Here is a 16,896-nt window from a genome sequence, read left to right as displayed (position 1 = left end):
TAAACAGCGCGTAGAGAGCGAGACCAGAGCGGGGATATAAACAGCGCGGAGAGAGTGAGACCAGAGCGGAGATATAAACAGCGCGGAGAGAGTGAGACCAGAGCGGGGATATAAACAGCGCGGAGAGAGCGAGACCAGAGCGGGGATATAAACAGCGCGGAGAGAGTGAGACCGGAGCGGGGAAAAAAACAGCGCGGAGAGAGTGAGACCAGAGCGGGGATATAAACAGCGTGGAGAGAGTGAGACCAGAGCGGGGATATAAACAGCGCGGAGAGAGCGAGACCAGAGCGGGGATATAAACAGCGCGGAGAGAGTGAGACCAGAGCGGGGATATAAACAGTGCGGAGAGAGTGAGACCAGAGCGGGGATAGAAACAGCGCGGAGAGAGTGAGACCAGAGCGGGGATATAAACAGCGCGGAGAGAGTGAGACCAGAGCGGGGATAGAAACAGCGCGGAGAGAGTGAGACCAGAGCGGGGATAGAAACAGCGCGGAGAGAGTGAGACCAGAGCGGGGATATAAACAGCGCGGAGAGAGTGAGACCAGAGCGGGGATATAAACAGCGCGGAGAGAGTGAGACCAGAGCGGGGATATAAACAGCGCGGAGAGAGTGAGACCAGAGCGGGGATATAAACAGCGCGGAGAGAGTGAGACCAGAGCGGAGATATAAACAGCGCGGAGAGAGTGAGACCAGAGTGGGGATATAAACAGCGCGGAGAGAGTGAGACCAGAGCGGGGATATAAACAGCGCAGAGAGAGTGAGACCAGAGCGGGGATATAAACAGCACGGAGAGAGTGAGACCAGAGCGGGGATATAAACAGCGCGGAGAGAGCGAGACCAGAGCGGGGATATAAACAGCGCGGAGAGAGTGAGACCAGAGCGGGGATATAAACAGCGCGGAGAGAGTGAGACCAGAGCGGGGATATAAACAGCACGGAGAGAGTGAGACCAGAGCGGGGATATAAACAGCGCGGAGAGAGTGAGACCAGAGCGGGGATAGAAACAGCGCGGAGAGAGTGAGACCAGAGCGGGGATATAAACAGCGCGGAGATAGTGAGACCAGAGCGGGGATATAAACAGCACGGAGAGAGTGAGACCAGAGCGGGGATATAAACAGCGCGGAGAGAGTGAGACCAGAGCGGGGATATAAACAGCGCGGAGAGAGTGAGACCAGAGCTCACTCTGAGAGCGAGACTCTGAGACCAGCGGCAGTTCGGGGTGACGTCACCAGTCAGAAAGTGACGCGGCACAGGGGAGGCAGCTGATTGGTGAGTAGGTTCAGGTGAGTATTTCTACCATTTTACTGTAAGTAAAGTAATAAGAAAGGGAAGATCTGCAGGTTTTATAGCAGATAGTGTTTTTTTTTAGTGAACCTAGGTCCCTAGTATAGTTAACATTTTCTAATTTCAACGTAATTTAAAAGGGGTAACTCAGCTAAGGCAAGTCATGGCAGCAGACCTCGCACCCGTGATATGCTCCTCCTGCAAGATGTGGGAAGTCATGGACACTACCAGTGTCCCTGCCGACCATGTGTGCGGGAAGTGTGTCCACCTGCAGCTACTGACCGATCGTATCTCGGAGCTGGAGCTGCGGGTGGACTCACTGTGGAGCATCCGCGATGCAGAGAAACTCGTGGATAGCACGTTTTGCGAGTTGGTCACACCGCAGGTAAAGGGTATACAGGCAGGAAGTGAATGGGTGACCACCAGGAAGAGTCAGAGGTGCAGGCAGGTAGTGCAGGGGTCCCCTGTGGCCATCCCCCTCTCAAACAGACATGCCACTTTGGATGCTGTTGGGGGGGATGACTTATCAGGGGAAGGCAGCAGCAGCCAACTTCCTGGCAGCACGGGTAGCTCTGCTGCACAGGCTGGGAGGAAAAAGAGTGAAAGAGCTATAGTGATAGGGGACTCAATTGTAAGGGGAATAGACAGGCGTTTCTGCGGCCGCAACCGAGACTCCAGGATGGTGTGTTGCTTCCCTGGTGCAAGGATCAAGGACGTCTCGGAGCGGCTACAGAACATTTTGGAGGGGGAGGGCGAACAGCCAGCTGTCGTGGTGCACATAGGCACCAACGATATAGGTAAAAAAGGGGATGAGGTCCTAAAAGCAGAATATAGGGAGTTAGGAGGTAAATTAAAAAATAGGACCTCAAAGGTAGTAATCTCAGGATTTCTGCCAGTGCCACGTGCTAGTCAGAGTAGAAATAGGAGGATATTCCAAATGAATACGTGGCTAGAGGAATGGTGCAAGGGGGAGGGATTCAAATTCCTGGGACACTGGAAACGGTTCTGGGGGAGGTGGCACCAGTACAAACTGGACGGTCTGCACCTGGGCAGGGCCGGGACCGCTGTCCTAGGAGGAGTGTTTGCTAGTGCTGTTGGGGAGGGTTTAAACTAAAGTGGCAGGGGGTTGGGAACCTGAGCAGGGAGAGAGAGGAAAGCGTAACAGGAAGGGACAGAAGGTATGGAGTAATAGGTAAAGTGTTAAAAAAGGAAAAAGCAGGAACTAAGCGTCACAAAACAGATTTGAAAGTTCTTTATCTGAATGCACGTAGCATTCGTAACAAAATGGACGAGTTAACGGCACAAATAACTATGTATGGGTATGATCATGTGGCCATTACAGAAACATGGGTGCAGGGTGACAACAACTGGGAATTAAATATGCCAGGGTATTTAACAATCAGGAAGGACAGGCAGGAAGGAAGGGGAGGTGGGGTGGCTATGTTAATAAAGTAAGGAATCACTGTAATACAGATAAATGATATTGGGACAAAGCATCAAGATAATGAAACAGTTTGGGTAGAGATAAGGAATAATAAGGGGAAAAAACATTCGTGGGCGTAGTATATAGGCCTCCTAATAGTTGCAACTCTGCTGGAAGAAGTATTAATCAGGAAATAGTCGGGGCATGTATCAAGGGAACCGTTATAATTATGGGGGATTTTAACTGTCATTTTAACTGGACAAATCAAATTGGGCAGAGCAGCCTTGAGGAAGAGTTCATTGAGTGCATCAGGGATGGATTTCTTGAGCAGCATGTAACTGATCCTACAAGGGGGCAGGCAACCTTGGACCTGGTCCTGTGTAATGAGTCAGGATTAATTAATAATGTCCGAGTTAAGGATCCCCTTGGAACGAGCGACCACAACATGGTTGAATTCCATATCCAATTAGAGGATGAGAAGGTTGATTCTCAAACAAGCGTACTGAGCTTGAATAAAGGAGACTATGATGGTATGAGAGCGGAATTGATTAAAGTGGACTGGGAAAATAGATTAAAGGGTAAGACGGTACATGAGCAGTGGTGTTCATTTAGGGAGTTATTTTACAACTTTCAAAATAAATATATTCCACTGAGGAAAAAAGGGTGTAAAAGAAATGACAGCCATCCGTGGCTAAGTAAAGAAATCAAGGATAGTATCCGACTAAAAACAAGGACATATAAGGTAGCCAAACTTAGTGGGAGGATAGAAGATTGGGAAGTCTTCAAAAGACAGCAAAAAGTAACTAAAGGATTGATTCAGAAAGGGAAGTTAGATTATGAAAAGAAATTAGCAGAAAATATAAAAACAGATAGCAAGAGTTTCTATAGTTATATAAAAAGAAAAAGGGTGGCTAAGGCAAACGTAGGTCCCTTAGAGGATGAGACCGGGAAATTAATGGTGGGAAACATGGAGATGGCAAAAATGCTGAACAAATATTTTGTTTCAGTCTTTACGGTAGAGGACACTAAGAATATCCCAACACTGGACAAACAGGGAGCTCTGGGGGGGAGGAGCTAAATACGATTAAAATCACTCAGGAGATGGTACTCAGTAAAATAATGGGACTCAAAGCGGATAAATCCCCTGGACCTGATGGCTTACATCCTAGGGTCTTGAGGGAAGTGGCAGTAGGGATGGTGGTTGCTTTGGTGATAGTTTTCCAAAATTCCCTGGACTCAGGAGAGGTCCCGGCAGATTGGAAAACTGCGAATGTAACACCTTTATTTAAAAAGGGTAGTAGGCAGAAGGCTGGAAATTATAGGCCAGTTAGCTTAACATCTGTGGTGGGTAAAATTTTGGAGTCTATTATTAAGGAGACAGTAACGAAACATTTAGATCAGCATAATTTAATAGGACAAAGTCAGCATGGCTTTATGAAGGGGAAGTCATGTCTGACAAATTTGCTTGAGTTCTTTGAGGATATAACTTACAGGGTGGATAAAGGGGAACCAGTGGACGTAGTGTATTTAGACTTCCAGAAGGCATTCGACAAGGTGCCACATAAAAGATTATTACTTAAGAAAAAAAATCACGGGATTGGGGGTAATATTCTGGCATGGGTGGAAGATTGGTTATCTAACAGGAAGCAGAGAGTTGGGATAAATGGTTCATTCTCGGACTGGCAACCAGTAACCAGTGGTGTTCCACAGGTGTCGGTGCTGGGTCCCCAACTCTTTACAATCTATATTAACGATTTGGAGGAGGGGACCGAGTACAACATATCACAATTTGCAGATGATACAAAGATGGGAGGGAAAGTAGAGAGTGAGGAGGACATAAAAAACCTGCAAGGGGATATGGACAGGCTGGGTGAGTGGGCGGAGATTTGGCAGATGCAATACAATATTGGAAAATGTGAGGTTATGCACTTTGGCAGGAAAAATCAGAGAGCAAGTTATTTTCTTAATGGCGAGAGACTGGAAAGTACTGCAGTACAAAGGGATCTGGGGGTCCTAGTGCAAGAAAATCAAAAAGTTGGTATGCAGGTGCAGCAGGTGATCAAGAAAGCCAACGGAATGTTGGCTTTTATTGCTAGGTGGATAGAATATAAAAACAGGGAGGTATTGCTGCAGTTAGATAAGGTATTGGTGAGACCGCACCTGGAATACTGCAGACAGTTTTGTGTCCATACTTAAGAAAAGACATACTTGCTCTCGAGGCAGTACAAAGAAGGTTCACTCGGTTAATCCCGGGGATGAGGGGGCGGACATATGAGGAGAGGTTGAGTAGATTGGGACTCTACTCATTGGAGTTCAGAAGAATGAGAGGCGATCTTATTGAAACATATAAGATTGTGAAGGGTCTTGATCGGGTGGATCCAGTAAGGATGTTCCCAAAGATGGGTGAAACGAGAACGAGGGGTCATAATCTTAGAATAACGCCTGCTCTTTCAAAACTGAGATGAGGAGAAACTTCTTCACTCAGAGGGTGGTAGGTCTGTGGAATTTGCTGCCCTAGGAAGCTGTGGAAGCTACATCATTAGATAAATTTAAAACAGAAATAGACAGTTTTCTGGAAGTAAAGGGAATTCGGGGTTATGGGGAGCGGGCAGGAAATTGGACATGAAGCTGAGTTCGGATCAGTCAATGCTCTGCAGGGGGCGGAGCGGGCCTAGGGGCTGAGTGGCCGGGTCCTGCTCCGACTTCTTGTGTTCTTCAGATTTGTGGTTGGGATCAGATCAACCATGATCTTATTGAATGGCGGAGCAGGCTCGAGGGGCCGATTGGCCTACTCCTGCTCGTATTTCTGATGTTCTTATGTTCTTATGAAACAGATTGGAACACATTGAGCCTGTGTCCTGTTTCAAAACCGACTCCCAGGAAAACGGCTCCGGTAGAATTGTTAAATGGTCAAAGTTTTTCCTGCGATTTTGACCTCCTCCCTGAGATGGCGAGACACGGGGACGTGGGGCGATTAAAAGGCTTCGGAGAAATCATTTCCAATTGGATATTGTCCATCGTGGTGATATATCCCCCCTCAGCCAGGGATTCAGTTCCCCGACGGGGAGGGAGCGTTTTTAAGACTACAACTTCAAATTTTACTTCTTTGCCTCGCTTCTTCTTCAAAAACGACAGAGAAAAATAGAACAGAAAAAGAATGAAACAGGTGATTGTCACTTTCAGGATATTATTGAGCGGAGACTGTTTGGGGACTGAATTCTTGGGGCCCGTCTGTTGCAGAGCACAAATGTGTTCCGATCTGTTTCCTTCTTTGACCCTGTGATTCTCAGATCTGCGGGTATTAGAGAGAGGGAGGGCGGGGGGAGACAAACGCACAGAGACAGAGCGACAGAGAGAGAGCCGGAGACAGAGAGAGAGACGGAGACAGAGAGAGAGACACACAAAGACTGATCCTGAGACACACATTGAAACAGAGAGGGAGAGAGAGAGAGATTGAACGATTATGCCTCTTTGTGTAATGTGCCTGAGTGCATGTGTACATATAAATGCCGGTGTGTGTAATGTGCCTGTGTGTATGTTTATTGCTGATGTTCCTTTGAGAGTGAGGTGCGAGCTTGAGGAAGCTTCCCACTCTCCTTTGTGCGCAAAGCTTTCCAATAAACTTGAACTTTCGTCTGGTTTTGCTCCAAAAATTCGAGTCTAAAAATGTTTATATATATATATACATATATATGCCTGTGTGTGTAATGTGTCTCAATGTGTGTGTGTGTGTGTGTGTGTGTGTGTGTCTGTGTGTGTGTGTGTGTGTGTGTATGTGTCTCACTTTTTCTAAGCTTTTCTGAGTGGTTCTCTCTTTCTCTGTCTTTCTCTCTCTGTCACTCCCTCCCGCTCTCCCCACATCACGTTATTCTGAACCTTGACGAACAGAGAGATGGAAATGTGAGAGGTCAGTCTTCTTTCAACAGTGGCCCGTGGAAACCAGGGTTCAATTTCCCCACCGGGAGGTTACATTTTTATTGCCTTTAAAAGCTTCGCTTTCATTCCTCTTGCAATATATCTCCAAGTGGAGGTTTACCAGAAAGATCCCACATACAACAATGAAATGGATGGCCAGTTAATCTGCGTTTTGGTTTTGTTAGTTGAGGGAGGAAGGATAATTTCCTTAATAATGGATTCTAGCATTTTCATTTTAGACACACACATACACAGCCATGTACACACGCAGACACTGATACATAGACAGATACTAACACACACACACACACACACACACACACACACAGGTACACTCACTGACAGACAGACACACGTGTAGATTGAACCGCAGAGATGAAAGGTCATCAAATAAATGGTTAGAATAGATTCACTGAAATTTGAAGCATGTTTAACGCCATCTGTGGTGAGTGTCCTTTACTGACCCACACCAGTTCTTCGTTAGTGTACTGGTGAGTATCACCGCTTATCACGCAAGTGACCGGGGGTTCAATATTCCAACGGGGAGTTTGCACTTTCGCTGCCTTCAAAAGTTTCACGTTGATTTCTCTTGCAATTTATCTCTAATATTTGATGCGGAAAATACACTGAAAGGCTATCACGGACCACGAGGCACCGGACACAACAAAGGCAAACCAAGCCCAGACGACAATGCAAAGTCCTCCTCACAAACATCTTGGGACTTGTAACAAAATTGGGAGAGCTGTCCCAAGCAATAGCCTGACACAGCCATACTCACAGAATCATACCTTGCGGCCAACGTCCCAGACTCTTCCATCATCATCCCTGGTTGTGTCCACTCCCACCGGCAGGACAGACCCACCAGAGGTGGCGGTACAGTGATATGCAGTCAGGAGGGAGCGCTCAACATTGACTCCGGACCCCATGAAATCTCATGGCATCAGGTCAAACATGGGCAAGGAAACCTCCTGCTGATTACCACCTACCGCCCTCCTTCAGCTGATGAATCAGTCCTCCTCCATGTTGAGCAGCACTTAGAGGAATCACTGACGGTAGCAGGGGCACTGTGGGTGGGGAACATCCATGTTCATCACCAAGAGTGGCTCGGGAGCACCACGAAGTTAAACGAATTGTAATGAACTAAATGGTTGAAATAGAGTCACTGAAAAATGGAGCTCATCTTACGCCATCCGTGGTGATGTCCTTCGACTCACGGCAGTTCCTCGTTCGTATAGTCTGTCTGGAGGGAGAACGGGGAGCCCCAACTTTAACTGCTTTTAAAAGACAGAGAAACACTCTGAATTGCGTTGTAAAAGTGAGACACACACAAGCAGACACCCACACACTCGTGCAGATTGAAACGGAGAGATGAAAGGTTTGAAAAGAAAGCTCTGAACCGTAGTCGGCAGGATTCGAACATACGCGGGGAGAATCCAATGGATTTCGGGACGACAACTTGACCTGTTCGAAATGCTGCTCACATTAAAATTACAAAGATCTATCGCTCTGTAACAGACGAGCATTAAGAATCAGGATGCCTGTGTGTGTAATGTACCTGTATTTGTGTGTCTCACTTTTTCGAAGCTTTTCTGAGTGAGTCTACGTTCCTCTGCCTTTCTTCGCTCTGTCACTCTCTCCCGCGCTCCCCACATCACTTTATTCTGGACCTTGATGAACAAAGATATGGAAATGTGAAAGGTAAGTATTCTTTCAACAGTGCCCCGTGGAAAGTTAAGCAAATTGTCATCAAATAAATGGTTAAAATAGATTCACTGAAACCTGAAGCGTGTCTGACGCCATCTGTGGTGAGTGTCCTTAATTAGCCCAAGCCAGTTCCTCGTTAGTATGGTGGTGAATATCCCCGCCTGTTATGCAAGAGACCGGGGCTTAATTCCCCGACGAAATATATCAAATCTTATTGCCTTTAAAAGCTTCACTTTCATTTCTCTTGCAATTTATCTTCAACATTGGATGCGTGAAAAAACACTGATAAACTAACTCGGACAATCCCACTTTCCACAATATAATTTCACTGACATTCCAGTGATTTTAAACCTTCCTCTCTGCGTCACCTTGATGACAGAACCACAATAATGTGAAAGAAATGAAAGAAACAGTCGCGTTCTTTTATTTTATTCGTTCATGGGATGTGAGCGTCGCTGGAGAGACCAGCATTTATTGCCCATCCCTAATTGCACTTGAGAAGGTGTTGGTGAGCCCCCTTCTTGAACCGCTGCAGTCCGTGTGGTGAAGGTTCTCCCACAGTGCTGTTAGGAAGGGAGTTCCAGGATTTTGACCCAGCTATGATGAAGGAACGGCGATATATTTCCAAGTCGGGATGGTGTGTGACTTGGAGGGGAACGTGCAGGTGGTGTTGTTCCCATGCGCCTGATCCCCTTGTCCTTCTGGGTGGTAGAGGTCGCGGGTTTGGGAGGTGCTGTCGAAGATGCCTTGGCGAGTTGCTGCAGTGCATCCTGTGGATGGTACACACTGCAGCCACTGTGCGCCGGTGGTGGAGGGAGTGAATGTTTAGGGTGGTGGATGGACCTGAAGAACTTCTGCAGCAGTGTCCTGGGGCTGAGATGATTGGCCTTTGGCAACCACTAACCATCTTCCTTTGTGCTCGGTATGTCTTCAGCCACTGGAGAGTTTTCACCCTGATTCCCATTGACTTCAATTTTACGAGGGCTCCTTGGTGCTACACTCGGTCAAATGCTGACTTGATGTCAAGGGCAGTCACTCTCACCCCACCTCTGGAATTCAGCTCTTTTGTCCACGTTTGGAAAAAGGCTGTAATGAGGTCTGGAGCCGAGTGGTCCTGGCGTAACCCAAACTGAGCATTGGTGAGCAGGTGCCGCTTGATTGCACTGTCGACGACACCTTCCATCACTTTGTTGATGATTGAGAGTGGACTGATGGGGCGGTAATTGGCCGGATTGGTTGTGTCCTGCTTTTTATGGACAGCACATACCTGGGCAATTTTCCACATTGTCGGGTAGATGCCAGTGTTGTACCTGTGCTGGAACAGTTTGGCTGGAGGCGCCGCTAGTTCTGGAGCACAAGTCTTCAGCACTGGAGCCGGGATGTTGTCGGGGCCCGTAGCTTTTGTTGTATCCACTGCACTCAGCTGTGAGACACACACGCACAGACACATTACACACACGCAGCCATGTACAAACCGACACTGATACACAGATAGATAACCACACGTACAGTTACACACACTGACAGACAGACACACACGTGTAGGTTGAAACGCAAATATGGAAGGTTTGAAAAGAAAGCTGTGAACCGTTGTCGGCAGGATTCGAAGCTGCGGGGAGGCCCCAATAGATTTCTGGTCCATTGCCTTCAGCACAACGACTTAACCTCAACTAAAACCTGCTCACGTAAAATGGCAACGACCCATCGCTCTGCAACACACAGGCACCAAGGTTCACGAGGCCTGTGTGTGTAATGTGTATGTTTGTCTCACTTTTTCTAAGCTTTTCTGAGTGGGACTCCGTTTATCTGCCTTTCTCGCTCTCTGTCACTCTTTCCCGCGCTCTCCACATCACTTTATTCTGGACCTTGACTAACAAAGAGATGGAAATGTGAAAGGTAAGTTTTCTTTCAACAGTGGCCCGTGGAAAGTTTGTGTGCAACGGGTCTGAGGGTCACTTCCACGCTTTTCTGAGTGTCTCACAGTCTTTCTTTCTCCCTGTCATTTTGTCCCCAGCTCCCCACATCATTTTACTCTGCACCTTGATTAACAAAGTGATGGAATTGTGAAATGTAAGACCTCTTTCAACAGAGACCCGTGGAAAGTTAAACAAACTATCATCGAATAAATAGTTTAAAAAGATTCACTGGAACATAAAGCATGTCTCAGACCACCTGTGGTGAGAGGACATTCACTTCGTGCATCAGTTCTCCGTTAGTGGGAGCACGCGGGAGACCAAGGTTCAGTTGTGCCATGAAAAGTTTCATTTTTATTTTTCTATCCATTTATCTACAATATTGGATGCAGAAAATCTACTGAGAAAAGTTTCCCACCTTCCCGAAATTAATTGCACTGATATTCCAGCGAATCTCAGATCTCTCTTCTCTGCTCCACTCTGGCCTTTGCTTCTGAAGATTGTGGGTTCAAGCCCCCCCCCCCCCCTCACCAGAGAACTGAGCAGAGCAGAGGTTCCCAAAGCGGAAACCGGACAAGGTCATCAAGGGGTCTGAGAAGAGGGAGGCCGGTGAAACTCACAAAACAGGAGATGCCTGCAATACCAATCGTCTCCAGTGGCGGCGCTGCAGCTCTCCCCTCGACTCTCTCAGGTTGATTCAATCACTGTTGCCCACAACAAAAATTTGCATTGATCCAGAGACTTTAACGCAACAAAACGCCCCAAGGCGCTTCACAGCAGCGTAATTGGATAAAACATTGACGCAGAGCCGAAAGACTGGTCTAGTTATCAGCCGTCGCTCAGTGGGCGGCACTCACGGGAGACAGCACACAATCTGTTGAAAGAAGGCATGTCTTTCTCATATTCCATCTCTTTGTTAGTCAAAGTCCAGAATGAAAAGATGTGGGGGGCGGGGGAAAAAGTGACAGAGAGACACTCTGAAAAGCGTTGAAGAAGTGAGACACACGCACAGAGACACAATACACACACACTGACACAGCAGACACTGATACACAGACAAATACTCACACACACAGGTACACACACTGACAGACAGACACACACGTGTTGGTTGAAACGCAGACGTGCAAGGTTTGAAAAGAAAGTTCTGAACCATAGTCGGCAAGACTCGAACCTGCCCGGGGAGACCCCAGTGAATTTTTTATCCATCGCTCGAAACAACCCCCGCCACGACTGTTTGAGTTCAGCTAAATGCTGCCCACTTAAAATTGCAACGATCCATCGCTCTGCAACAGACGGGCACAAAGAACGACCATGCCTCTGTGTGTAATGTGTGTGTGTCTCACTTTTTCTAAGCTTTTCAGTGAGAGTGTCCGTTTCTCTGTCTTTCTCACAATAGTTCAACATTCAGTTTGCCTTCTGGATTACCTGCTGCACCTGTGTGTTGACTTTTTGTGTTTCGTGTACGAGGACACCCAGATCCCTCTGCACCGTAGCATTTTGTTGTATTTCTCTATTCAAACAATATTTTGTTTTTTATTTTTCCTCCCAAAGTGGATGAATTCACATTTTCCCACATAATATTCCATCTGCCAAATTTTTGCCCATTCGCTTAACCTGTCAATATCCCTTTGCAGATTCTTTGTGTCACCCTCGCAACTTGTTTTTCCACTTATTTTCGTATCATCAGCAAATTTGGCCACAATACACTCTGAAATATATTGTAAATAGTTGACGCCCCAGCTCTGATCCCTGTGGGACCCCACTAGTTATAGATTGCCATTTTGAAAATGACCCTTTTATCCCGACTCTTTGTTTTCTGTTCGCCAATCCTCAATCCATGAGCTCTTATCTTGTGCTTGTTATTCTCTGCGAGGTTAAGGCCAGAAGCAGTGGCTGCAGCGTGGCAGGAAGCGGCAGAAGGCACGGGTGGGTGCAAGCGTGGAGAATAACAAGCAGCAGGGATATCACCTTTTATGTGGCATCTCATCGAATGCCTTTTGTAAATCCAAATATACTGCATCCATTGGTTCCCCTTCATCCACCCTGCTCGTATTGGTTGAAACGCAGAGATAAAAATCTAAACCGTAGTCGGCAGGATTCGAACCTGCGCGGGAAAACCCCAGTGGATTTCTAGTCCATCGCTTTAACCACTCGGCCACGACTACTTTTTTAAAATCCAATGCTGCTCACTTAAAATCGCAATAATCCAGAGCTCTGCTGCACAGAGCCACAGAACTGGTATCGGGATCAACCGTCGCTCAGGGCGTCGGATGTTCATGCCAGTCACTCGTTTGCATGGTGGTGGGTATCCCTGCCTATTACACGGTCGACCTGGCTTCAAATACACCTGGACGATGAACTTCTCCGACCTTTAAAGTTTTCATTTATCTCCAACATTGGACGTGTGAAAAAACACATATAAAATAACTCAGTCAATCCCACTTTCCACAGAATAATTTCACTGATACTTCAGCGATTTTAATTCTCACTCCCCGCGTCACCTCGATGTCAGAACCACCATAATGAGCAAGAAATGAAAGGCAGAGTCGCGTTGTGAACAGACCCGGGCTAATTCAGCATCCCGACGGGGTGATGGAGGCAGATTCAATCATGACTTTCAAAACGGAACAGGATAAGTACTTAAAAGGAAAAAAATTGCAGCGCTACGGGGATAGGGACTCGCTGGATTGGTCTTGCAAAGAGCCGGCACGGACTCGATGGGCGGAAATACCTCCTTTCGTGGTGTGAACTTTCTGTGATTCTGTGATGCAAATGGAAAGTCAATGAGCTGTATCAAAATTCAACAGAGTAATACATACCAGGAGTGGGGTTCGAACCCACGCGGGTATAAACCCATTGGATCTTAAGTCCAACGCCTTAACCTCTCGGCCATCCTGGTCAATTCGCAAATTTGTTCTATGTGTAATGTACCTGACTGTCACTTCTTCTACGCTTTTCTTTGTCATGAAATGAATGGTTGGAACAGATTCACTGAAATTTGAAGCGTGTCTCACGCCATTTGTGGGGAGTGTCCATCACCCGCTCACGCCAGTTCCTCGTTAGTGCAGTGCTGAGTATCCCCGTCTGTCAAGCGGTTGATCCAGGTTAAATTCTCCTGTGTCGAGGTTCCAGTGCTGATGCCTTTAAAAGCTTCACTTTCATTGATCTTGCAATTTATCTCCACTATTTGATGTGGAAAATACACTGAAAGTCGAACTCGGACCATCCCACTTTCCACAATTTAATTTCACTGATATTCCAGCGATTTTAAAACCTGCTCTCTGCCTCATCCTTCACCTCGTTGTCAGAACCCCAATAATTTGCAAGTAATGAATACGTCGAATCGAGCTGTGAGGAGACCCGGGCTAATCCAGCAACCCGAAACAGAGAGATAGAGAGAGAAATAGAAAGAAAGGGAAACAGAAAGCGAGACACAGGAAGAGAGACGGAGCCTGAGAGAGGCCCTGATCAGGGCGCAGAGGAGGTTTATCAGAAAGATCCCGCATACAACAGTGAAATGAATGGCCAGTTAATTTGCATTTTGGTGGTGTGAGTTGAAGGAGGAAGTTTAGCTCATTGTCATCAAATAAATGTTTAAAATAGATTCACTGAAATTTGAAGGCTGTCTAACGCCATCTATGGTGCGTGTCCATCACCAGACGACACCAGCTCCTCGTTCGTATAGTGGTGAGCATCCTTGCCTGTTATTCGTTGCACCCGCGGTTCAATTTCCCGACCGGTAGTGGAAATTTTGCTGCCTTTAAAAGCTTAATTTTCCGTCCTGTGCCAGTTCCTCGTTAGTGTCGTGGTGAGGGACAGGGAGAGACAGAGAGAGAAAGGCATCGGAAAGGGCGAAGAGGAGGTTCACCAGAAAGATCTCACAAACAGCAATGAAATGGATGGTCAGTTCATCGGCTTTTTGGTGGTGTTGATTATCGTCCAGGTTTCGAAATTTGCGGACAGCAAGTTCCAACAAACAGCAATGACAGAGGAAAAGGTGCAGAAGGCCGATCGAACAGGCGTGTCAATGAGCTGTATCAAAATGCAATGCCAATAACAATTATCAGAAGTGGGGTTTGAAACCACGCGGGTATAAACCCATGGGATGTTGAACCTAATACCTTAAGCACGCGGCCATCCTACTCGCTGCGTTTATACGGTGGTGAGTGTCCCCGAGTGGTTCAGGCGATGGACTAAAAATCTATTTGGATCTCTCCGCGCAGGTTCGGATCCTGCCGACTGGGGATCCCATTATCTGCATTTCAACATGCAGCAAACTTCTTGTGGAATTACTCATTCTTGAGTGAATTAAAAATGCCCGGCTTTTAACACCTCGAGTTTTATGCTCACTGGAATTGATCTGCAAGATTTCACAAAATCTACAACAGAAATAGAACAAAAATGTGCCAAATTATCGATCGTCTGTCTCTCTCTGTCTGTTTGAGTCACTCTCTGTGCGCATGTCCGTGTGTGTGTGGGCCTCACATTTTCTCCGTTTTTCTGAATGGGTCTCTGTCTCTTTCTTTCTCTCCCTCACTCTCTCCCGCGTTCCTCACATAATTTTACTTTGAACATGATCCAACAAAGAGATGGAAAAGTGGTCGCTCAGTTTTCTTTCACCATTGGCCCGTGGAAAGTTAAATAAAGTGTCATGAAGCACCAGGCCGAGTGGTTAAGGACTTAAGATCCAATAGGTTTACACCCGGGTGAACCCCACTCCCGGTAGCTCTTTAATTTAATCCCGTTACACTTTCATACTGCTCGGTTCCACTCGTTTTACATCTGCATTATGTAATTGTTATTTTGTCATTGCTGTTTGTGGGATCTTGCTGTGCGCATTTTGAAAACCTGGACGACAATCCTCCCTCAATCAACACCACCAAAAAAGAGATTAACTGGCCATCCTTCTCATTGCTGTATGTGGGATATTTGTTGTCAGAACCACAATAACAAGCAACAATTGAAACTCTTTACTTTAATCCTGTTACACTTTCATACTGCTCAGTTCCACTCGTTTCCCATCTGTATTATGTACCTGTTACTTTGTAATTGCGGTTTGTGGGACTTTGCTTTGCGCATGGCTGGAAACCTGGACGATAATCTTTCCTCAAACAATACCACCAAAAAACAGATTAATTCTTGGTTTCTGACAACGAGGTGAAGGGTGAGGCAGAGAGCAGCTTTTAAAATCGCTGGAATATCAGTGAAATTAAATTGTGGAAAGTGGGATGGTCCGAGTTTGTTTTTCAGTGTATTTTTCGCATTCAATATTGCAGATAAATTGCAAGAGAAATGAAAGTGAATCTGTTGAAGGCAGCAAAAGCGTAACCGACTCGTCGGGGAATTGAATCCTGGTCTCCAGTGTGGATTTTTCTCTCTGAATGCACAGATTTCAATGATGATAATGTGACAGGAACATTCTCTCCAACTCGAATTAAATATAAGACACTTGGAAATCCATGAACACACATTGATAGCCTTATGGTCGCACTGGGTCTGGATATGGAATGGCCGGTTCAAATCACTGGAGAATGACAAGAATCCCATTGTTTTAATTCTGTTTGGGAATCAAATCACTTTAAATTTCTAAAATAAAGTATCGAGCAATATAAGAACATAAGAACATAAAATAGGAGCAGGAGAAGGCCACTCGGCCCCTCGAGCCTGCACCGCCATTCAATAAGATCATGGCTGATCTTCGACCTCAACTCCACTTCCCTCCCGATCCCAATATCCCTTGATTCCCCGAGAGTCCAAAAAATTATCGATCTCAGTCTTGAATATATTGAATGACTCAGCATCCACAGCCTTCTGGGGTTGAGAATTCCTCATTCACAACCCTCTGCGTGAAGAAATTCCTCCTCATCTCAGTCTTGAATGGCCGACCCCTTACCCTGAGACTATGCCCCCTGGTTCTCGACTGTCCAGCCAGAGAAATCAGCCTCTCGGCATCTACCCTGTCAAGCACCCTCATAATCTTATATGTTCCAATGAAATCACCTCATATTCTTCTAAACTCCAGAAAGTATAGTCCCATTCTACTCAATCTCTCTTCATAGGACAAACCTCTCACCCCAGGAATTAATTTAGTGAACCTTCGTTGCACCGCCTCAAAGGCAAGTATATCCTTCCCGAGATAAGGAGACCAAAACTCTGTGCAGTATTCCAGGTGAGGTCTCACCAATGCCCTATACAACTGTAATAAGACTTCCTTACTGTTGTACTCCAACCCCCTTGCAATAAACGCCAACATGCCGTTTGCCTTCCTCATTGCTTGCTGCACCTGCATAATCACTTTTTTGTGTTTCTTGTACGAGGACACCCAATTCTCCCTGAACACCAAATTTTACTAATTTCTCAACATATAAAAATATTCTGCTTTTCTATTTTTCCTACCGAAGTGAATAACCTCACATTTCCCCACATTTTACTCCACCTGCTGCCTTCTTGCCCATTCACTTAGCCTGTCTATGTCCCTTTGCAGACTCTTTGTGTCCTCCTCTCAGCTTACTTTCCCACCTAGCTTTGTATCAGCAGCAAACTTGGATACATTACACTCGGTCCGTGCATCTAAGTCATTAATATAGATTGTAAATAACTGAGGCCCAAGCTCCGATCCTTGCGGCACCCCACTCGTTACAGCCTGCCAACCTGA

At 46.3% G+C, this 16,896-nt stretch overlaps 2 non-coding genes across 2 annotated transcripts; both read right to left on the bottom strand.

Annotated features, from left to right (window-relative positions):
- Nucleotides 1-12,324: 12,324 nt before the first annotated feature.
- Nucleotides 12,325-12,406, bottom strand: trnas-aga (transfer RNA serine (anticodon AGA)). Its single transcript has one exon. It is a non-coding gene; the product is annotated as a tRNA-Ser (tRNA).
- Nucleotides 12,407-13,057: 651 nt separating this feature from the next.
- Nucleotides 13,058-13,140, bottom strand: trnal-uaa (transfer RNA leucine (anticodon UAA)). Its single transcript has one exon. It is a non-coding gene; the product is annotated as a tRNA-Leu (tRNA).
- Between the last annotated feature and the right edge of the window lie 3,756 nt (nt 13,141-16,896).

This window comes from Heptranchias perlo, unplaced genomic scaffold (assembly GCF_035084215.1).
Source record: "Heptranchias perlo isolate sHepPer1 unplaced genomic scaffold, sHepPer1.hap1 HAP1_SCAFFOLD_56, whole genome shotgun sequence".
Classification (NCBI taxonomy): Eukaryota; Metazoa; Chordata; class Chondrichthyes; order Hexanchiformes; family Hexanchidae; genus Heptranchias; species Heptranchias perlo.
Note: the sequence above shows the minus strand (reverse complement) of the source record. Positions and strands in the feature narration are given on the sequence as shown.